Source organism: Ascaphus truei, unplaced genomic scaffold (assembly GCF_040206685.1).
Source record: "Ascaphus truei isolate aAscTru1 unplaced genomic scaffold, aAscTru1.hap1 HAP1_SCAFFOLD_2149, whole genome shotgun sequence".
Lineage (NCBI taxonomy): Eukaryota > Metazoa > Chordata > Amphibia > Anura > Ascaphidae > Ascaphus > Ascaphus truei.
The window spans coordinates 24,132-46,865 of record NW_027455063.1 but is presented as its reverse complement, the minus strand read 5'-3'; the positions used below and the strand labels follow the sequence as shown (position 1 = coordinate 46,865).

Here is a 22,734-nt window from a genome sequence, read left to right as displayed (position 1 = left end):
AATTTTCCTTCTCTTCAACTGTCCTTCAAATTTTCTCTTTTGCAAGAAAAGGAACACATGGCTTCAATATTCACTTCTGTTCTGCAGTCATCCCTCCTGAAATAAAAGTTAAGCATTGCATTGTTATTATGATAATACATACAATAAACCTTGCTCCAAACCATTTGATGCAAAGCAAATCCACCTCCCACCCACAGCTGTGCTCCTTCTAGAGCATGCATGTCAAACTCCAGTCCTCGAGGGTCCCAAACAGGCCAGGTTTTCAGTAGGGATATCCTGAAAACCTGGCCTGTTTGCTGCCCTCGAGGACTGGAGTTTGACATCCTTGTTCTTGAGCTTCTACCACGCAAGTCATCCATGTGAGTGACACTGTACTGCAGTCCTGGTCTGCACACAATCTACTGAATCAATGACATCACACTGTAAAGGCAATCTACAAGATGTATTAGTTGTCCACACTTCCGAAATGTTACTTTTATGTCCAAATCACTTATTCCCATGACCTGATATTTGTATTTGTTATTTATAGGATTGTCACAAAGAGTTGATGAGGTCACCAAATGATAGTATGTAGAGAGAAAGAGAGATCTCAGAACAGAGCCCTGATGTATACCCACAGACAGATCAATAGAAGACGAAGACATGTTAGCAACAGAGATGGAGAATGTGTGACAGGAAAGTTATGATGAAAACCAGGATAGAACTGTGTTACGGATACCAAGAGAGAGTTTAGAATATGAAGGAGGAGAGTGATTGAGAGCATCAAACGCAGCAGATAGATCAAGTAGGATTAGTAGGGAAAAGTGACCTTGGGAATTTGCTTTAAGCACAGTCTGTAGAACGAGCTGTACGAAAGGCAGGTTGTAAAGGATCCAGGAGGGCATGTGATTTAAGAATGTTGACATTCTAGCAATTAGGAGACAAACAGCAGGAGGGATACAGGGCGGTAGTTAGTAAGGCACATAGGGTGTAGGTTGTTTCTGAGAAAAGGGTGACCACTACAGGCTTAAAGTAAGAGGGTAAAGAGCCAGAGAATAGGGAGGAATTGAAGATGTGGGTGAGAGTGGGGACTAAGAGATGCAGTAAGGTGTGAGGGGATACGATCTAGAGGGCATGTGGTAGAGGGAGAAGAGAAGATGATTAGCTTCCAGCTCTGTAAGAGAAGAAAAGGAGTCAAATGCAGAAGGAGAATTAGGTAGAAGGAGAGAAGGGGGAAGGGACAGAAGGAATCTCCTTGTGGGTGGCATCCACCTTGCCTCTGAAGTAGTCAAATGCTTGAGGAGAAGTGAAGGAAGGATGGCAAAGTGTGAGGAGAAGGTTAGTGGAGGGAGTCAAATACAGGGAAAAAAAGACAGCGTAAATTAAATTTGAGTGTTGATGAATGTGAAAAAAAAGTAGTGTGGTTTGGCCCAGAGAGCAGCTTTATACAGGACTGGAGACATTTTTACTGTAGAAAAATCAAATATCAATTGTGTGATTTCCTTCATAGGCATTAAGAACAGCGAGTGGAAGTGTGATGAACATGTTTGGGAATTTAGCCAAGGGTGTGGGCTAGAGGGACAAGTGTGTCAGAGCCTAGAGGGGGCATATAGATAGGAGGATAGCATTGTAAGAGTTAATAAGATTGTTAGTTTAAGCGGAAAGAGAGAGAGAGCAGAGAGGTTAGAGTAGATGTCAGAGGAGAGTTTAATTAAGCAGAGGCAAATCAGTGGGACAGGTAAGATGGGGTGAGGGGAATGACTGATTGTGAATGATGAGAGCAGAAGAGGTCATGTACAACTAGAGCCTTGTTAGTCAGAGAACGGACATTCCAGATGGCATAGGAGAAGGGAAGAGAAAAGTAAGGAAAGGAATGTGGATTACATTAGATAGGTTAACACTCTTAGCAGGGAGGCAGAGGCAGGGAGGCCCGATGTGTATATGAGCAGGTTCAAGATTATAAGAGATATCCCACACATCAGCAAACATAGAAGGAGACACAGAGATAGGTGTAGAGAGAGACAGAGATAGCTCTATGTAGAGAGAGAGGGACGTAGAGAGAATGAGACAGATAGGCGCAGAGAGAGGGGGCGCAGAGAGAGGAGGCGCCAAAAGAGGGGGCGCAGAGAGAGGGGGCACAGAGAATAGGATATTAAAGAGTGCTTTTCATTGAGCAGTGCAGAAATAGCTGCAATAGAGGTCTGTACAAATGGTGCAGTGTGTAGACACATGCAAAGGTAGGGGAAGGAAAGAGGAGAACATGTGGATAAAAGCAGGAGTGTGGAAGTTAGAGAAATTAGAAAAGTTTAACAGAGGAGTGAGGAAACAGCAAGCAGAAAGAACAAGAGAGAGGTTACATTGGGATGACGTTCTGTGGTAAAGAGAAAATGCTAGGAGAGAGCTTTCAAATATTAGAGGACATGAATTGAGGGAGCAAATGTATAAATCAAAACCTGAGGGGGAGGTATAGCACGAAAGCTTGCACAGCAGATTATAGTCTTAATGTTGCGTGTACCTGTCAGGGTATTCAAGAAGTTAAATTCTCACAAGTGCAGAGTTCATGATGAAATGCTGAATCTAGTCCCCCTCCAATTTAATTTTAATATAACTTTTCCATTCTTCATTACTGCAAAAAGCAAACAAAACAAAACCACATTGCATTACTATTTTCAAAATGGATTGAATGGCATATTCAACAGTGACTGTGTGATGCCAATATTCCCCACTCACTCGTAGTGAAGCACATATTGTACTAGTGTTGAAAGTAGGCCGGTAGAGTCAGGTACGCAGTACTGATAAAACAATAAGTGCCCGTCGTAAGTACCAGCTCCGCAACAGTGCGGGCATCACATTAGTGACGTGGATGAACATATATGGATAAGCCCATATTAAGGCATCACGTGACCAGAGCCGTCACTGACTGGGTATACGTAAAGACGCAGGGAGATGCAAGGAAAGGGAGGGAGAGAGACAGGGAGAAGATGTGAAACGGAGGAAGGCACGGATGGAGGGAGTTCTTCCGAGCTTCTGCGGGCCCTCTCTCTTTCACTGGTGCATGCCGGGAGCTGGTCCCAACATCCACAAAGTGTGTGTGTCATTATTGGTTGTATTTTATGGGGTAGGAGGGTAGTGTGTATATTGTGTGTGTGGGAGTATTATATTGTGTGTAGAGGTGCAGAGGAGAGTACTAGATTGTGTATCTTGTGTAAGGGTGTTGTGTATATTGTGTTTGGAGCTATAATATTATTGGGGAGATTAGTATTGAGGAGGTATTATAGTGTGTATTGTGGGGAGTATTAGTGTGTGTATTGTTTGTGGGTGACAGATGCTGGGGGTATGCAGCAATCCCTGCACTGAGGTCCGAGGCGGCTCTGCATCGCTCGCACGCACTGTGGATGACCAAGCATGTGCCCATGATAATCATGGCCTTAGAGGGATGAGTGTGTCAGAGCCTAGAAGGGGCATATATATGATGGAGGAGGGAGGAGGAGGGAGGAGGAGGAGATGATAGCATTGTAAAAGTTAACAAGATAGTTAGTTTAAGCAGAAAGTGAGGAGAGGTTAGAGATAAGGGTAGATGTCAGAGGAGAGAGTTCAATTAAGCTGAGGTATCGAGTAGGACAGGGGTGAGGGGAATGAGAGGTGGTGGATGATGAGAGCAGAAGAGGTCATGTACAAATAGACCTTGTTAGTCAGAGAGCAGTCATTCCAGAGGGCACGTGAGAAAGTGAAGAGTAAAGTGAGACATGGAATGTGGATTACATTAGATGGGTTAATACGCTTAGCAGGGAGGTGGAGAGAGAGAGGCAAGAGGCAGAGAGTGGTGCAGGGGTTGAGGAAGAGATGTTGCATGTACCTTATCAGAACATTAAAGAACATCAATTCACACTGGTGCAGAGTTGATGATGAATCCAGTTCACCTCCAATTCAATTTTAACAGAAATGTTTCATTCTTCATTACTGAAAAAAAAGAAAAGTAAAAAACATTTCATTACTATTTTCAAAATGGATTGAATTCCCCCAACAATGACTATGTGTTACCAATATATCCCTCTCAGTCCCACTGCAGCATATACTGTACCAGTGTGAAAGTAGGAAGGTACACAGTACCGGTAAAACAATACGTGCCGGTACTATGCACCATATGAATTATAAGGGATGTAAATCTCCCAGTCTCTCTCCATATCCGCAACAGAGCGGGCTTCCGGTCAGTGGCATGGATGCCCATATATGGGTATGCTCATATTTGGGGCATCCATGTCACTGACCGGAGCCGGCTCTGAGTATAGGGATATATGCGGAGACGCAGAGGTGCAAGGAAATGGGAGGAGGCACGGTGAGAAACAGGGAGAGACCACAGGAAGATAGAGGGCAACAACTTCCACAAGGTACTTGTATGGGTATAATTGTTTGTATTTTGTGCAGAGGGGGTAATTTCAGATAAAATACAATTCTCCACCCTCTACGAAACAATTCCACTTTGTTCAGTAAGCCAGAAAGTCTTGGTCCCATGTGGACTGAATTTAATGCAAATAAGGTCCTTAATACACAAGTAAAGAATAAAGTTACTTATTCTCTACTGTAAGAAGTGCCACATTGCCCACTATTTGGGTCCTGTGCCCAGATTGTGACCATGCATGGCAGAGGTGAGATTCCCCCCAACTCCAATTTGCTACACTCTCCAAGAGAGATAATTGTGATCAGAGGTGGAACTAGGGGAGGGTGTGAGCAGGGTCACTGCCCAGGGAGTAACCTGACTGGGGCACGGAAATCTCATTTAGTGCATATGTTGCGGCACTGCATTGATTGACCGGTCAATCTGCACTGCTGCCTGTCACAGTGACATCCTGATCGGGCACTGTGATCAGCTATAGCACTGACCCAGGTGAGATAGTTCAGCACTTTACAAGGAGGGAACAGATGTTGTGGGTGACAGATGCTGGAGGTAGGCCAAGACTGTTGGCCAGAGTAACGTGGAGACTTACTGCACTCTGCATGCCCATCCTCTCCCTGACATCAGGGGAAGGAAGTGGCCCTGGGGTGTGTGTAGGTATGCAGATGTCAGTGTATGCATAAGTAAGTATGCCTGTGTAGTGGGAGGTGTAGGGGCGTTAAGCTGGAGGACTTAAAACAGGCACAAAAGCACATAGATACCTCTGATTATACCGCACCAAATGCTGATAATATCATGCTGTAGCTGCACTTTACAGAAGATGATGCAGATGTCATCATTGGTTGGTGGGTTCATTAAATCAATCCATCATATCATAACCACACTGTGCATATGATGTACTGAATCAGTAACACCAGGAAGACATCTCCATGTTAGGAGTAGAGTTGAAGTTAACAGAATATGTCCAGCACTGTGGTGTGTAGCCCATAAATAATAATTGTGCACATTACCAGAACAACATACTGTCAACTGCAAGATCATTTTGCTGCTTGTAGCGTATGCTCATCCTGTACAGTGTTGTAGTAGATCCGTCTCTTCAGTGTTCACTGCAACAAAAGTAAGACATTGCATTAATATTACAGACGTTTGGGGGCTGAAATCTCACTTCGCTGCGGACAATTTCCCTTTGCATAAGATTCTTGTGATTATGTCAATGATGATCAATAACTGCATCATAACACAGCCGCTCTATACAGAAGATGTACTTGCTCTCAATGGTCATGGAGGTAATACGTCACACAATGTACAGATATAGCAAGGATTATTTCTCCCACTGGTGCATTATGGCATTATGATGGGAAATGTTGTGAGATTCTGCATTATCAGCATCACTGAATCTTTTGGAAATTAAGTGATATTCTATGTTTTAATGCAATATTATGGATGATCAGCCGGTAAAATAATAATAGCTTGCTGTATCTGTAGCCATGCTCTACCCATGATGTGCTGAACCAATGACTGCAGAGAGATTCAGAGTGGTAAACATGACTGGAACGCATCTCTGAATAATGGGCAGCAAAGCAGTGCAGAATAGGAGGTGAAAGTATTTAAAATGGAAGATCCTTAGCAGCTGTGTGGGGAGTAGACAGTACAGACTGACCAAGTAAATGGTAAAAGGAGTAACTTCAACATTACTTGGCTTTGTTCTCCACATTGAAGCTTTCCTCCTCTTTAAATCACTAATACTGATGCCATGTGTAACCTGTACTGAAAGTTATATAATCTACTGGCCTAGATGAAACCATATGATGCAAACAGGATCCATCCCACTCCAGATTCATAGAATTGAACCACCTCAACCTTTCATAACAATCACATAGAACTGCAGCTGTGCGCTACTGCACATGTTCTTGTTATGAATGGTAGTAGATGTGGTCCTTGGGTCTTTACTTCATACTGTAGCCACCCTCTACTCATGATGTATTGAATCAACGAAAACTTGCATGGTTCAGATCACAGGAAGGGGTAGAGTAGAGATGAAAATATTCAATGTGAAACCCGTAGCAGCCGGATTGTGTGGAGTCAATAAAACGACAAATACTAAATGGTAAATGAGAAATATACACATTGCTTATCTGTCTCTGTGTAGTAATTTTCCTTCTCTTCAACTGTCCTTCAAATTTTCTCTTTTGCAAGAAAAGGAACACATGGCTTCAATATTCACTTCTGTTCTGCAGTCATCCCTCCTAAAATAAAAGTTAAGCATTGCATTGTTATTATGATAATACATACAATAAACCTTGCTCCAAACCATTTGATGCAAAGCAAATCCACCTCCCACCCACAGCTGTGCTCCTTCTAGAGCATGCATGTCAAACTCCAGTCCTCGAGGGTCCCAAACAGGCCAGGTTTTCAGTAGGGATATCCTGAAAACCTGGCCTGTTTGCTGCCCTCGAGGACTGGAGTTTGACATCCTTGTTCTTGAGCTTCTACCACGCAAGTCATCCATGTGAGTGACACTGTACTGCAGTCCTGGTCTGCACACAATCTACTGAATCAATGACATCACACTGTAAAGGCAATCTACAAGATGTATTAGTTGTCCACACTTCCGAAATGTTACTTTTATGTCCAAATCACTTATTCCCATGACCTGATATTTGTATTTGTTATTTATAGGATTGTCACAAAGAGTTGATGAGGTCACCAAATGATAGTATGTAGAGAGAAAGAGAGATCTCAGAACAGAGCCCTGATGTATACCCACAGACAGATCAATAGAAGACGAAGACATGTTAGCAACAGAGATGGAGAATGTGTGACAGGAAAGTTATGATGAAAACCAGGATAGAACTGTGTTACGGATACCAAGAGAGAGTTTAGAATATGAAGGAGGAGAGTGATTGAGAGCATCAAACGCAGCAGATAGATCAAGTAGGATTAGTAGGGAAAAGTGACCTTGGGAATTTGCTTTAAGCACAGTCTGTAGAACGAGCTGTACGAAAGGCAGGTTGTAAAGGATCCAGGAGGGCATGTGATTTAAGAATGTTGACATTCTAGCAATTAGGAGACAAACAGCAGGAGGGATACAGGGCGGTAGTTAGTAAGGCACATAGGGTGTAGGTTGTTTCTGAGAAAAGGGTGACCACTACAGGCTTAAAGTAAGAGGGTAAAGAGCCAGAGAATAGGGAGGAATTGAAGATGTGGGTGAGAGTGGGGACTAAGAGATGCAGTAAGGTGTGAGGGGATACGATCTAGAGGGCATGTGGTAGAGGGAGAAGAGAAGATGATTAGCTTCCAGCTCTGTAAGAGAAGAAAAGGAGTCAAATGCAGAAGGAGAATTAGGTAGAAGGAGAGAAGGGGGAAGGGACAGAAGGAATCTCCTTGTGGGTGGCATCCACCTTGCCTCTGAAGTAGTCAAATGCTTGAGGAGAAGTGAAGGAAGGATGGCAAGTGTGAGGAGAAGGTTAGTGGAGGGAGTCAAATACAGGGGAAAAAAGACAGCGTAAATTAAATTTGAGTGTTGATGAATGTGAAAAAAAAGTAGTGTGGTTTTGGCCCCAGAGAGCAGCTTTATACAGGACTGGAGACATTTTTACTGTAGAAAAATCAAATATCAATTGTGTGATTTCCTTCATAGGCATTAAGAACAGCGAGTGGAAGTGTGATGAACATGTTTGGGAATTTAGCCAAGGGTGTGGGCTAGAGGGACAAGTGTGTCAGAGCCTAGAGGGGGCATATAGATAGGAGGATAGCATTGTAAGAGTTAATAAGATTGTTAGTTTAAGCGGAAAGAGAGAGAGAGCAGAGAGGTTAGAGTAGATGTCAGAGGAGAGTTTAATTAAGCAGAGGCAAATCAGTGGGACAGGTAAGATGGGGTGAGGGGAATGACTGATTGTGAATGATGAGAGCAGAAGAGGTCATGTACAACTAGAGCCTTGTTAGTCAGAGAACGGACATTCCAGATGGCATAGGAGAAGGGAAGAGAAAAGTAAGGAAAGGAATGTGGATTACATTAGATAGGTTAACACTCTTAGCAGGGAGGCAGAGGCAGGGAGGCCCGATGTGTATATGAGCAGGTTCAAGATTATAAGAGATATCCCACACATCAGCAAACATAGAAGGAGACACAGAGATAGGTGTAGAGAGAGACAGAGATAGCTCTATGTAGAGAGAGAGGGACGTAGAGAGAATGAGACAGATAGGCGCAGAGAGAGGGGGCGCAGAGAGAGGAGGCGCCAAAAGAGGGGGCGCAGAGAGAGGGGGCACAGAGAATAGGATATTAAAGAGTGCTTTTCATTGAGCAGTGCAGAAATAGCTGCAATAGAGGGTCTGTACAAATGGTGCAGTGTGTAGACACATGCAAAGGTAGGGAAGGAAAGAGGAGAACATGTGGATAAAAGCAGGAGTGTGGAAGTTAGAGAAATTAGAAAAGTTTAACAGAGGAGTGAGGAAACAGCAAGCAGAAAGAACAAGAGAGAGGTTACATTGGGATGACGTTCTGTGGTAAAGAGAAAATGCTAGGAGAGAGCTTTCAAATATTAGAGGACATGAATTGAGGGAGCAAATGTATAAATCAAAACCTGAGGGGGAGGTATAGCACGAAAGCTTGCACAGCAGATTATAGTCTTAATGTTGCGTGTACCTGTCAGGGTATTCAAGAAGTTAAATTCTCACAAGTGCAGAGTTCATGATGAAATGCTGAATCTAGTCCCCCCTCCAATTTAATTTTAATATAACTTTTCCATTCTTCATTACTGCAAAAAGCAAACAAAACCAAACCACATTGCATTACTATTTTCAAAATGGATTGAATGGCATATTCAACAGTGACTGTGTGATGCCAATATTCCCCACTCACTCGTAGTGAAGCACATATTGTACTAGTGTTGAAAGTAGGCCGGTAGAGTCAGGTACGCAGTACTGATAAAACAATAAGTGCCCGTCGTAAGTACCAGCTCCGCAACAGTGCGGGCATCACATTAGTGACGTGGATGAACATATATGGATAAGCCCATATTAAGGCATCACGTGACCAGAGCCGTCACTGACTGGGTATACGTAAAGACGCAGGGAGATGCAAGGAAAGGGAGGGAGAGAGACAGGGAGAAGATGTGAAACGGAGGAAGGCACGGATGGAGGGAGTTTCTTCCGAGCTTCTGCGGGCCTCTCTCTTTCACTGGTGCATGCCGGGAGCTGGTCCCAACATCCACAAAGTGTGTGTGTATTATTGGTTGTATTTTATGGGGGTAGGAGGGTAGTGTGTATATTGTGTGTGTGGGAGTATTATATTGTGTGTAGAGGTGCAGAGGAGAGTACTAGATTGTGTATCTTGTGTAAGGGTGTTGTGTATATTGTGTTTGGAGCTATAATATTATTGGGGAGATTAGTATTGAGGAGGTATTATAGTGTGTACTTGTGGGGAGTATTAGTGTGTGTATTGTTTGTGGGTGACAGATGCTGGGGGTATGCAGCAATCCCTGCACTGAGGTCCGAGGCGGCTCTGCATCGCTCGCACGCACTGTGGATGACCAAGCATGTGCCCATGATAATCATGGCCTTAGAGGGATGAGTGTGTCAGAGCCTAGAAGGGGCATATATATGATGGAGGAGGGAGGAGGAGGGAGGAGGAGGAGATGATAGCATTGTAAAAGTTAACAAGATAGTTAGTTTAAGCAGAAAGTGAGGAGAGGTTAGAGATAAGGGTAGATGTCAGAGGAGAGAGTTTCAATTAAGCTGAGGTATCGAGTAGGACAGGGGTGAGGGGAATGAGAGGTGGTGGATGATGAGAGCAGAAGAGGTCATGTACAAATAGACCTTGTTAGTCAGAGAGCAGTCATTCCAGAGGGCACGTGAGAAGTGAAGAGTAAAGTGAGACATGGAATGTGGATTACATTAGATGGGTTAATACGCTTAGCAGGGAGGTGGAGAGAGAGAGGCAAGAGGCAGAGAGTGGTGCAGGGGTTGAGGAAGAGATGTTGCATGTACCTTATCAGAACATTAAAGAACATCAATTCACACTGGTGCAGAGTTGATGATGAATCCAGTTCACCTCCAATTCAATTTTAACAGAAATGTTTCATTCTTCATTACTGAAAAAAAAGAAAAGTAAAAAACATTTCATTACTATTTTCAAAATGGATTGAATTCCCCCAACAATGACTATGTGTTACCAATATATCCCTCTCAGTCCCACTGCAGCATATACTGTACCAGTGTGAAAGTAGGAAGGTACACAGTACCGGTAAAACAATACGTGCCGGTACTATGCACCATATGAATTATAAGGGGATGTAAATCTCCCAGTCTCTCTCCATATCCGCAACAGAGCGGGCTCCGGTCAGTGGCATGGATGCCCATATATGGGTATGCTCATATTTGGGCATCCCATGTCACTGACCGGAGCCGGCTCTGAGTATAGGGATATATGCGGAGACGCAGAGGTGCAAGGAAATGGGAGGAGGCACGGTGAGAAACAGGGAGAGACCACAGGAAGATAGAGGGCAACAACTTCCACAAGGTACTTGTATGGGTATAATTGTTTGTATTTTGTGCAGAGGGGGTAATTTCAGATAAAATACAATTCTCCACCCTCTACGAAACAATTCCACTTTGTTCAGTAAGCCAGAAAGTCTTGGTCCCATGTGGACTGAATTTAATGCAAATAAGGTCCTTAATACACAAGTAAAGAATAAAGTTACTTATTCTCTACTGTAAGAAGTGCCACATTGCCCACTATTTGGGTCCTGTGCCCAGATTGTGACCATGCATGGCAGAGGTGAGATTCCCCCAACTCCAATTTGCTACACTCTCCAAGAGAGATAATTGTGATCAGAGGTGGAACTAGGGGAGGGTGTGAGCAGGGTCACTGCCCAGGGAGTAACCTGACTGGGGGCACGGAAATCTCATTTAGTGCATATGTTGCGGCACTGCATTGATTGACCGGTCAATCTGCACTGCTGCCTGTCACAGTGACATCCTGATCGGGCACTGTGATCAGCTATAGCACTGACCCAGGTGAGATAGTTCAGCACTTTACAAGGAGGGAACAGATGTTGTGGGTGACAGATGCTGGAGGTAGGCCAAGACTGTTGGCCAGAGTAACGTGGAGACTTACTGCACTCTGCATGCCCATCCTCTCCCTGACATCAGGGGAAGGAAGTGGCCCTGGGGTGTGTGTAGGTATGCCAGATGTCAGTGTATGCATAAGTAAGTATGCCTGTGTAGTGGGAGGTGTAGGGGCGTTAAGCTGGAGGACTTAAAACAGGCACAAAAGCACATAGATACCTCTGATTATACCGCACCAAATGCTGATAATATCATGCTGTAGCTGCACTTTACAGAAGATGATGCAGATGTCATCATTGGTTGGTGGGTTCATTAAATCAATCCATCATATCATAACCACACTGTGCATATGATGTACTGAATCAGTAACACCAGGAAGACATCTCCATGTTAGGAGTAGAGTTGAAGTTAACAGAATATGTCCAGCACTGTGGTGTGTAGCCCATAAATAATAATTGTGCACATTACCAGAACAACATACTGTCAACTGCAAGATCATTTTGCTGCTTGTAGCGTATGCTCATCCTGTACAGTGTTGTAGTAGATCCGTCTCTTCAGTGTTCACTGCAACAAAAGTAAGACATTGCATTAATATTACAGACGTTTGGGGGCTGAAATCTCACTTCGCTGCGGACAATTTCCCTTTGCATAAGATTCTTGTGATTATGTCAATGATGATCAATAACTGCATCATAACACAGCCGCTCTATACAGAAGATGTACTTGCTCTCAATGGTCATGGAGGTAATACGTCACACAATGTACAGATATAGCAAGGATTATTTCTCCCACTGGTGCATTATGGCATTATGATGGGAAATGTTGTGAGATTCTGCATTATCAGCATCACTGAATCTTTTGGAAATTAAGTGATATTCTATGTTTTAATGCAATATTATGGATGATCAGCCGGTAAAATAATAATAGCTTGCTGTATCTGTAGCCATGCTCTACCCATGATGTGCTGAACCAATGACTGCAGAGAGATTCAGAGTGGTAAACATGACTGGAACGCATCTCTGAATAATGGGCAGCAAAGCAGTGCAGAATAGGAGGTGAAAGTATTTAAAATGGAAGATCCTTAGCAGCTGTGTGGGGAGTAGACAGTACAGACTGACCAAGTAAATGGTAAAAGGAGTAACTTCAACATTACTTGGCTTTGTTCTCCACATTGAAGCTTTCCTCCTCTTTAAATCACTAATACTGATGCCATGTGTAACCTGTACTGAAAGTTATATAATCTACTGGCCTAGATGAAACCATATGATGCAAACAGGATCCATCCCACTCCAGATTCATAGAATTGAACCACCTCAACCTTTCATAACAATCACATAGAACTGCAGCTGTGCGCTACTGCACATGTTCTTGTTATGAATGGTAGTAGATGTGGTCCTTGGGTCTTTACTTCATACTGTAGCCACCCTCTACTCATGATGTATTGAATCAACGAAAACTTGCATGGTTCAGATCACAGGAAGGGGTAGAGTAGAGATGAAAATATTCAATGTGAAACCCGTAGCAGCCGGATTGTGTGGAGTCAATAAAACGACAAATACTAAATGGTAAATGAGAAATATACACATTGCTTATCTGTCTCTGTGTAGTAATTTTCCTTCTCTTCAACTGTCCTTCAAATTTTCTCTTTTGCAAGAAAAGGAACACATGGCTTCAATATTCACTTCTGTTCTGCAGTCATCCCTCCTAAAATAAAAGTTAAGCATTGCATTGTTATTATGATAATACATACAATAAACCTTGCTCCAAACCATTTGATGCAAAGCAAATCCACCTCCCACCCACAGCTGTGCTCCTTCTAGAGCATGCATGTCAAACTCCAGTCCTCGAGGGTCCCAAACAGGCCAGGTTTTCAGTAGGGATATCCTGAAAACCTGGCCTGTTTGCTGCCCTCGAGGACTGGAGTTTGACATCCTTGTTCTTGAGCTTCTACCACGCAAGTCATCCATGTGAGTGACACTGTACTGCAGTCCTGGTCTGCACACAATCTACTGAATCAATGACATCACACTGTAAAGGCAATCTACAAGATGTATTAGTTGTCCACACTTCCGAAATGTTACTTTTATGTCCAAATCACTTATTCCCATGACCTGATATTTGTATTTGTTATTTATAGGATTGTCACAAAGAGTTGATGAGGTCACCAAATGATAGTATGTAGAGAGAAAGAGAGATCTCAGAACAGAGCCCTGATGTATACCCACAGACAGATCAATAGAAGACGAAGACATGTTAGCAACAGAGATGGAGAATGTGTGACAGGAAAGTTATGATGAAAACCAGGATAGAACTGTGTTACGGATACCAAGAGAGAGTTTAGAATATGAAGGAGGAGAGTGATTGAGAGCATCAAACGCAGCAGATAGATCAAGTAGGATTAGTAGGGAAAAGTGACCTTGGGAATTTGCTTTAAGCACAGTCTGTAGAACGAGCTGTACGAAAGGCAGGTTGTAAAGGATCCAGGAGGGCATGTGATTTAAGAATGTTGACATTCTAGCAATTAGGAGACAAACAGCAGGAGGGATACAGGGCGGTAGTTAGTAAGGCACATAGGGTGTAGGTTGTTTCTGAGAAAAGGGTGACCACTACAGGCTTAAAGTAAGAGGGTAAAGAGCCAGAGAATAGGGAGGAATTGAAGATGTGGGTGAGAGTGGGGACTAAGAGATGCAGTAAGGTGTGAGGGGATACGATCTAGAGGGCATGTGGTAGAGGGAGAAGAGAAGATGATTAGCTTCCAGCTCTGTAAGAGAAGAAAAGGAGTCAAATGCAGAAGGAGAATTAGGTAGAAGGAGAGAAGGGGGAAGGGACAGAAGGAATCTCCTTGTGGGTGGCATCCACCTTGCCTCTGAAGTAGTCAAATGCTTGAGGAGAAGTGAAGGAAGGATGGCAAGTGTGAGGAGAAGGTTAGTGGAGGGAGTCAAATACAGGGGAAAAAAGACAGCGTAAATTAAATTTGAGTGTTGATGAATGTGAAAAAAAAGTAGTGTGGTTTGGCCCCAGAGAGCAGCTTTATACAGGACTGGAGACATTTTTACTGTAGAAAAATCAAATATCAATTGTGTGATTTCCTTCATAGGCATTAAGAACAGCGAGTGGAAGTGTGATGAACATGTTTGGGAATTTAGCCAAGGGTGTGGGCTAGAGGGACAAGTGTGTCAGAGCCTAGAGGGGGCATATAGATAGGAGGATAGCATTGTAAGAGTTAATAAGATTGTTAGTTTAAGCGGAAAGAGAGAGAGAGCAGAGAGGTTAGAGTAGATGTCAGAGGAGAGTTTAATTAAGCAGAGGCAAATCAGTGGGACAGGTAAGATGGGGTGAGGGGAATGACTGATTGTGAATGATGAGAGCAGAAGAGGTCATGTACAACTAGAGCCTTGTTAGTCAGAGAACGGACATTCCAGATGGCATAGGAGAAGGGAAGAGAAAAGTAAGGAAAGGAATGTGGATTACATTAGATAGGTTAACACTCTTAGCAGGGAGGCAGAGGCAGGGAGGCCCGATGTGTATATGAGCAGGTTCAAGATTATAAGAGATATCCCACACATCAGCAAACATAGAAGGAGACACAGAGATAGGTGTAGAGAGAGACAGAGATAGCTCTATGTAGAGAGAGAGGGACGTAGAGAGAATGAGACAGATAGGCGCAGAGAGAGGGGGCGCAGAGAGAGGAGGCGCCAAAAGAGGGGGCGCAGAGAGAGGGGGCACAGAGAATAGGATATTAAAGAGTGCTTTTCATTGAGCAGTGCAGAAATAGCTGCAATAGAGGTCTGTACAAATGGTGCAGTGTGTAGACACATGCAAAGGTAGGGGAAGGAAAGAGGAGAACATGTGGATAAAAGCAGGAGTGTGGAAGTTAGAGAAATTAGAAAAGTTTAACAGAGGAGTGAGGAAACAGCAAGCAGAAAGAACAAGAGAGAGGTTACATTGGGATGACGTTCTGTGGTAAAGAGAAAATGCTAGGAGAGAGCTTTCAAATATTAGAGGACATGAATTGAGGGAGCAAATGTATAAATCAAAACCTGAGGGGGAGGTATAGCACGAAAGCTTGCACAGCAGATTATAGTCTTAATGTTGCGTGTACCTGTCAGGGTATTCAAGAAGTTAAATTCTCACAAGTGCAGAGTTCATGATGAAATGCTGAATCTAGTCCCCCTCCAATTTAATTTTAATATAACTTTTCCATTCTTCATTACTGCAAAAAGCAAACAAAACAAAACCACATTGCATTACTATTTTCAAAATGGATTGAATGGCATATTCAACAGTGACTGTGTGATGCCAATATTCCCCACTCACTCGTAGTGAAGCACATATTGTACTAGTGTTGAAAGTAGGCCGGTAGAGTCAGGTACGCAGTACTGATAAAACAATAAGTGCCCGTCGTAAGTACCAGCTCCGCAACAGTGCGGGCATCACATTAGTGACGTGGATGAACATATATGGATAAGCCCATATTAAGGCATCACGTGACCAGAGCCGTCACTGACTGGGTATACGTAAAGACGCAGGGAGATGCAAGGAAAGGGAGGGAGAGAGACAGGGAGAAGATGTGAAACGGAGGAAGGCACGGATGGAGGGAGTTCTTCCGAGCTTCTGCGGGCCTCTCTCTTTCACTGGTGCATGCCGGGAGCTGGTCCCAACATCCACAAAGTGTGTGTGTATTATTGGTTGTATTTTATGGGGGTAGGAGGGTAGTGTGTATATTGTGTGTGTGGGAGTATTATATTGTGTGTAGAGGTGCAGAGGAGAGTACTAGATTGTGTATCTTGTGTAAGGGTGTTGTGTATATTGTGTTTGGAGCTATAATATTATTGGGGAGATTAGTATTGAGGAGGTATTATAGTGTGTATTGTGGGGAGTATTAGTGTGTGTATTGTTTGTGGGTGACAGATGCTGGGGGTATGCAGCAATCCCTGCACTGAGGTCCGAGGCGGCTCTGCATCGCTCGCACGCACTGTGGACGACCAAGCATGTGCCCATGATAATCATGGCCTTAGAGGGATGAGTGTGTCAGAGCCTAGAAGGGGTATATATATAATGGAGGAGGGAGGAGGAAGGAGGAGGAGGGAGGAGGAGATGATAGCATTGTAAAAGTTAACAAGATAGTTAGTTTAAGCAGAAAGTGAGGAGAGGTTAGAGATAAGGGTAGATGTCAGAGGAGAGAGTTCAATTAAGCTGAGGTATCGAGTAGGACAGGGGTGAGGGGAATGAGAGGTGGTGGATGAGAGCAGAAGAGGTCATGTACAAATAGACCTTGTTAGTCAGAGAGCAGTCATTCCAGAGGGCACGTGAGAAGTGAAGAGTAAAGTGAGACATGGAATGTGGATTACATTAGATGGGTTAATACGCTTAGCAGGGAGGTGGAGAGAGAGAGGCAAGAGGCAGAGAGTGGTGCAGGGGTTGAGGAAGAGATGTTGCATGTACCTTATCAGAACATTAAAGAACATCAATTCACACTGGTGCAGAGTTGATGATGAATCCAGTTCACCTCCAATTCAATTTTAACAGAAATGTTTCATTCTTCATTACTGAAAAAAAAGAAAAGTAAAAAACATTTCATTACTATTTTCAAAATGGATTGAATTCCCCCAACAATGACTATGTGTTACCAATATATCCCTCTCAGTCCCACTGCAGCATATACTGTACCAGTGTGAAAGTAGGAAGGTACACAGTACCGGTAAAACAATACGTGCCGGTACTATGCACCATATGAATTATAAGGGGATGTAAATCTCCCAGTCTCTCTCCATATCCGCAACAGAGCGGGCTCCGGTCAGTGGCATGGATGCCCATATATGGGTATGCTCATATTTGGGCATCCCATGTCACTGACCGGAGCCGGCTCTGAGTATAGGGATATATGCGGAGACGCAGAGGTGCAAGGAAATGGGAGGAGGCACGGTGAGAAACAGGGAGAGACCACAGGAAGATAGAGGGCAACAACTTCCACAAGGTACTTGTATGGGTATAATTGTTTGTATTTTGTGCAGAGGGGGTAATTTCAGATAAAATACAATTCTCCACCCTCTACGAAACAATTCCACTTTGTTCAGTAAGCCAGAAAGTCTTGGTCCCATGTGGACTGAATTTAATGCAAATAAGGTCCTTAATACACAAGTAAAGAATAAAGTTACTTATTCTCTACTGTAAGAAGTGCCACATTGCCCACTATTTGGGTCCTGTGCCCAGATTGTGACCATGCATGGCAGAGGTGAGATTCCCCCAACTCCAATTTGCTACACTCTCCAAGAGAGATAATTGTGATCAGAGGTGGAACTAGGGGAGGGTGTGAGCAGGGTCACTGCCCAGGGAGTAACCTGACTGGGGGCACGGAAATCTCATTTAGTGCATATGTTGCGGCACTGCATTGATTGACCGGTCAATCTGCACTGCTGCCTGTCACAGTGACATCCTGATCGGGCACTGTGATCAGCTATAGCACTGACCCAGGTGAGATAGTTCAGCACTTTACAAGGAGGGAACAGATGTTGTGGGTGACAGATGCTGGAGGTAGGCCAAGACTGTTGGCCAGAGTAACGTGGAGACTTACTGCACTCTGCATGCCCATCCTCTCCCTGACATCAGGGGAAGGAAGTGGCCCTGGGGTGTGTGTAGGTATGCCAGATGTCAGTGTATGCATAAGTAAGTATGCCTGTGTAGTGGGAGGTGTAGGGGCGTTAAGCTGGAGGACTTAAAACAGGCACAAAAGCACATAGATACCTCTGATTATACCGCACCAAATGCTGATAATATCATGCTGTAGCTGCACTTTACAGAAGATGATGCAGATGTCATCATTGGTTGGTGGGTTCATTAAATCAATCCATCATATCATAACCACACTGTGCATATGATGTACTGAATCAGTAACACCAGGAAGACATCTCCATGTTAGGAGTAGAGTTGAAGTTAACAGAATATGTCCAGCACTGTGGTGTGTAGCCCATAAATAATAATTGTGCACATTACCAGAACAACATACTGTCAACTGCAAGATCATTTTGCTGCTTGTAGCGTATGCTCATCCTGTACAGTGTTGTAGTAGATCCGTCTCTTCAGTGTTCACTGCAACAAAAGTAAGACATTGCATTAATATTACAGACGTTTGGGGGCTGAAATCTCACTTCGCTGCGGACAATTTCCCTTTGCATAAGATTCTTGTGATTATGTCAATGATGATCAATAACTGCATCATAACACAGCCGCTCTATACAGAAGATGTACTTGCTCTCAATGGTCATGGAGGTAATACGTCACACAATGTACAGATATAGCAAGGATTATTTCTCCCACTGGTGCATTATGGCATTATGATGGGAAATGTTGTGAGATTCTGCATTATCAGCATCACTGAATCTTTTGGAAATTAAGTGATATTCTATGTTTTAATGCAATATTATGGATGATCAGCCGGTAAAATAATAATAGCTTGCTGTATCTGTAGCCATGCTCTACCCATGATGTGCTGAACCAATGACTGCAGAGAGATTCAGAGTGGTAAACATGACTGGAACGCATCTCTGAATAATGGGCAGCAAAGCAGTGCAGAATAGGAGGTGAAAGTATTTAAAATGGAAGATCCTTAGCAGCTGTGTGGGGAGTAGACAGTACAGACTGACCAAGTAAATGGTAAAAGGAGTAACTTCAACATTACTTGGCTTTGTTCTCCACATTGAAGCTTTCCTCCTCTTTAAATCACTAATACTGATGCCATGTGTAACCTGTACTGAGAGTTATATAATCTACTGGCCTAGATGAAACCATATGATGCAAACAGGATCCATCCCACTCCAGATTCATAGAATTGAACCACCTCAACCTTTCATAACAATCACATAGAACTGCAGCTGTGCGCTACTGCACATGTTCTTGTTATGAATGGTAGTAGATGTGGTCCTTGGGTCTTTACTTCATACTGTAGCCACCCTCTACTCATGATGTATTGAATCAACGAAAACTTGCATGGTTCAGATCACAGGAAGGGGTAGAGTAGAGATGAAAATATTCAATGTGAAACCCGTAGCAGCCGGATTGTGTGGAGTCAATAAAACGACAAATACTAAATGGTAAATGAGAAATATACACATTGCTTATCTGTCTCTGTGTAGTAATTTTCCTTCTCTTCAACTGTCCTTCAAATTTTCTCTTTTGCAAGAAAAGGAACACATGGCTTCAATATTCACTTCTGTTCTGCAGTCATCCCTCCTGAAATAAAAGTTAAGCATTGCATTGTTATTATGATAATACATACAATAAACCTTGCTCCAAACCATTTGATGCAAAGCAAATCCACCTCCCACCCACAGCTGTGCTCCTTCTAGAGCATGCATGTCAAACTCCAGTCCTCGAGGGTCCCAAACAGGCCAGGTTTTCAGTAGGGATATCCTGAAAACCTGGCCTGTTTGCTGCCCTCGAGGACTGGAGTTTGACATCCTTGTTCTTGAGCTTCTACCACGCAAGTCATCCATGTGAGTGACACTGTACTGCAGTCCTGGTCTGCACACAATCTACTGAATCAATGACATCACACTGTAAAGGCAATCTACAAGATGTATTAGTTGTCCACACTTCCGAAATGTTACTTTTATGTCCAAATCACTTATTCCCATGACCTGATATTTGTATTTGTTATTTATAGGATTGTCACAAAGAGTTGATGAGGTCACCAAATGATAGTATGTAGAGAGAAAGAGAGATCTCAGAACAGAGCCCTGATGTATACCCACAGACAGATCAATAGAAGACGAAGACATGTTAGCAACAGAGATGGAGAATGTGTGACAGGAAAGTTATGATGAAAACCAGGATAGAACTGTGTTACGGATACCAAGAGAGAGTTTAGAATATGAAGGAGGAGAGTGATTGAGAGCATCAAACGCAGCAGATAGATCAAGTAGGATTAGTAGGGAAAAGTGACCTTGGGAATTTGCTTTAAGCACAGTCTGTAGAACGAGCTGTACGAAAGGCAGGTTGTAAAGGATCCAGGAGGGAATGTGATTTAAGAATGTTGACATTCTAGCAATTAGGAGACAAACAGCAGGAGGGATACAGGGCGGTAGTTAGTAAGGCACATAGGGTGTAGGTTGTTTCTGAGAAAAGGGTGACCACTACAGGCTTAAAGTAAGAGGGTAAAGAGCCAGAGAATAGGGAGGAATTGAAGATGTGGGTGAGAGTGGGGACTAAGAGATGCAGTAAGGTGTGAGGGGATACGATCTAGAGGGCATGTGGTAGAGGGAGAAGAGAAGATGATTAGCTTCCAGCTCTGTAAGAGAAGAAAAGGAGTCAAATGCAGAAGGAGAATTAGGTAGAAGGAGAGAAGGGGGAAGGGACAGAAGGAATCTCCTTGTGGGTGGCATCCACCTTGCCTCTGAAGTAGTCAAATGCTTGAGGAGAAGTGAAGGAAGGATGGCAAGTGTGAGAAGAAGGTTAGTGGAGGGAGTCAAATACAGGGGAAAAAAGACAGCGTAAATTAAATTTGTGTGTTGATGAATGTGGAAAAAAAAGTAGTGTGGTTTGGCCCCAGAGAGCAGCTTTATACAGGACTGGAGACATTTTTACTGTAGAAAAATCAAACATCAAGTGTGAGATTTCCTTCATAGGCATTAAGAACAGTGAGTGGAAGTGTGATGAACATGTTTGGGAATTTAGCCAAGGGTGTGGGTTAGAGGGACGTGTGTGTCAGAGCTTGAAGGGGCATATAGAGGATAGCATTGTAAGAGTTAATAAGATTGTCAGTTTAAGCAGAAAGAGAGAGAGAGAGCAGAGAGGTTAGAGTAGATGTCAGAGGAGAGTTTAATTAAGCAGAGGAAAATCAGTGGGACAGGTAAGATGGGGTGAGGGGAATGACTGATTGTGAATAATGAGAGCAGAAGAGGTCATGTACAACTAGAGCCTTGTTAGTCAGAGAACGGACATTCCAGAGGGCATAGGAGAAGGGAAGAGAAAAGTAAGGAAAGGAATGTGGATTACATTAGATAGGTTAACACTCTTAGCAGGGAGGCAGAGGCAGGGAGACCCGATGTGTATATGAGCAGGTTCAAGATTATAAGAGATATCCCACACATCAGCAAACATAGAAGGAGACACAGAGATAGGTGTAGAGAGAGACAGAGATAGCTCTATGTAGAGAGAGAGGGACGTAGAGAGAATGAGACAGATAGGCGCAGAGAGAGGGGGTGCAGAGAGAGAGGGGGTGCAGAGAGAGAGGGGGTGCAGAGAGAGAGGGGGTGCAGAGAGAGAGGGGGCGCAGAGAGAGAGGGGGCGCAGAGAGAGAGGGGGCGCAGAGAGAGAGGGGGCGCAGAGAGAGAGGGGGCGCAGAGAGAGAGGGGGCGCAGAGAGAGAGGGGGCGCAGAGAGAGAGGGGGCGCAGAGAGAGAGGGGGCGCAGAGAGAGAGGGGGCGCAGAGAGAGAGGGGGCGCAGAGAGAGAGGGGGCGCAGAGAGAGAGGGGGCGCAGAGAGAGAGGGGGCGCAGAGAGAGAGGGGGCGCAGAGAGAGGGGGCGCAGAGAATAGGATGTACATGAGTGCTTTTCATTGAGCAGTGCAGAAATAGCTGCAATAGAGGTCTGTACAAATGGTGCAGTGTGTAGACACATGCAAAGGTAGGGGAAGGAAAGAGGAGAACATGTGGATAAAAGCAGGAGTGTGGAAGTTAGAGAAATTAGAAAAGTTTAACAGAAAAGTGAGGAAACAGCAAGCAGAGAGAACAAGAGAGAGGTTACATTGGGATGACGTTCTGTGGTAGAGAGAAAATGCTAGGAGAGAGCTTTCAAATATTAGAGGACATGACTTGAGGGAGCAAATGTATAAATCAAAACCTGAGGGGGAGGTATAGCACGAAAGCTTGCACAGCAGATTATAGTCTTAAAGTTGCGTGTACCTCTCAGGGCATTCAAGAAGGTAAATTCTCACAAGTGCAGAGTTCATGATGAAATGCTGAATCCAGTTCCCCTCCAATTTAATTTTAATATAACTTATCCATTCTTCATTACTGCAAAAAGCAAACAAAACAAAACCACATTGCATTACTATTTTCAAAATGGATTGAATGGCATATTCAACAGTGACTGTGTGATGCCAATATTCCCCACTCACTCGTAGTGAAGCACATATTGTACTAGTGTTGAAAGTAGGCCGGTAGTGTCAGGTACGCAGTACTGATAAAACAATAAGTGCCCGTCGTAAGTACCAGCTCCGCAACAGTGCGGGCATCACATTAGTGACGTGGATGAACATATATGGATAAGCCCATATTAAGGCATCACGTGACCAGA

General features: G+C 43.7%; 2 long non-coding RNA genes across 3 annotated transcripts; both read right to left on the bottom strand.

Annotated features, from left to right (window-relative positions):
* Positions 1–12: 12 nt before the first annotated feature.
* On the bottom strand, positions 13–3,933 carry LOC142477496 (uncharacterized). The gene is made up of 3 exons (XR_012792433.1): positions 3,836–3,933; positions 2,495–2,605; positions 13–96 (listed from the first exon to the last, which is right to left on the bottom strand). It is a non-coding gene; the product is annotated as an uncharacterized LOC142477496 (long non-coding RNA).
* A 1,455-nt stretch (positions 3,934–5,388) lies between these two features.
* On the bottom strand, positions 5,389–16,980 carry LOC142477497 (uncharacterized). 2 transcript variants are annotated; one of them, XR_012792435.1, is made up of 7 exons: positions 16,886–16,980; positions 15,543–15,653; positions 13,025–13,144; positions 11,909–12,004; positions 10,361–10,464; positions 9,018–9,129; positions 5,389–5,478 (listed from the first exon to the last, which is right to left on the bottom strand). It is a non-coding gene; the product is annotated as an uncharacterized LOC142477497 (long non-coding RNA). The 2 variants fall into 2 exon arrangements; XR_012792434.1 differs by lacking the exon at positions 5,389–5,478 and adding an exon at positions 6,503–6,618.
* Positions 16,981–22,734: the final 5,754 nt, after the last annotated feature.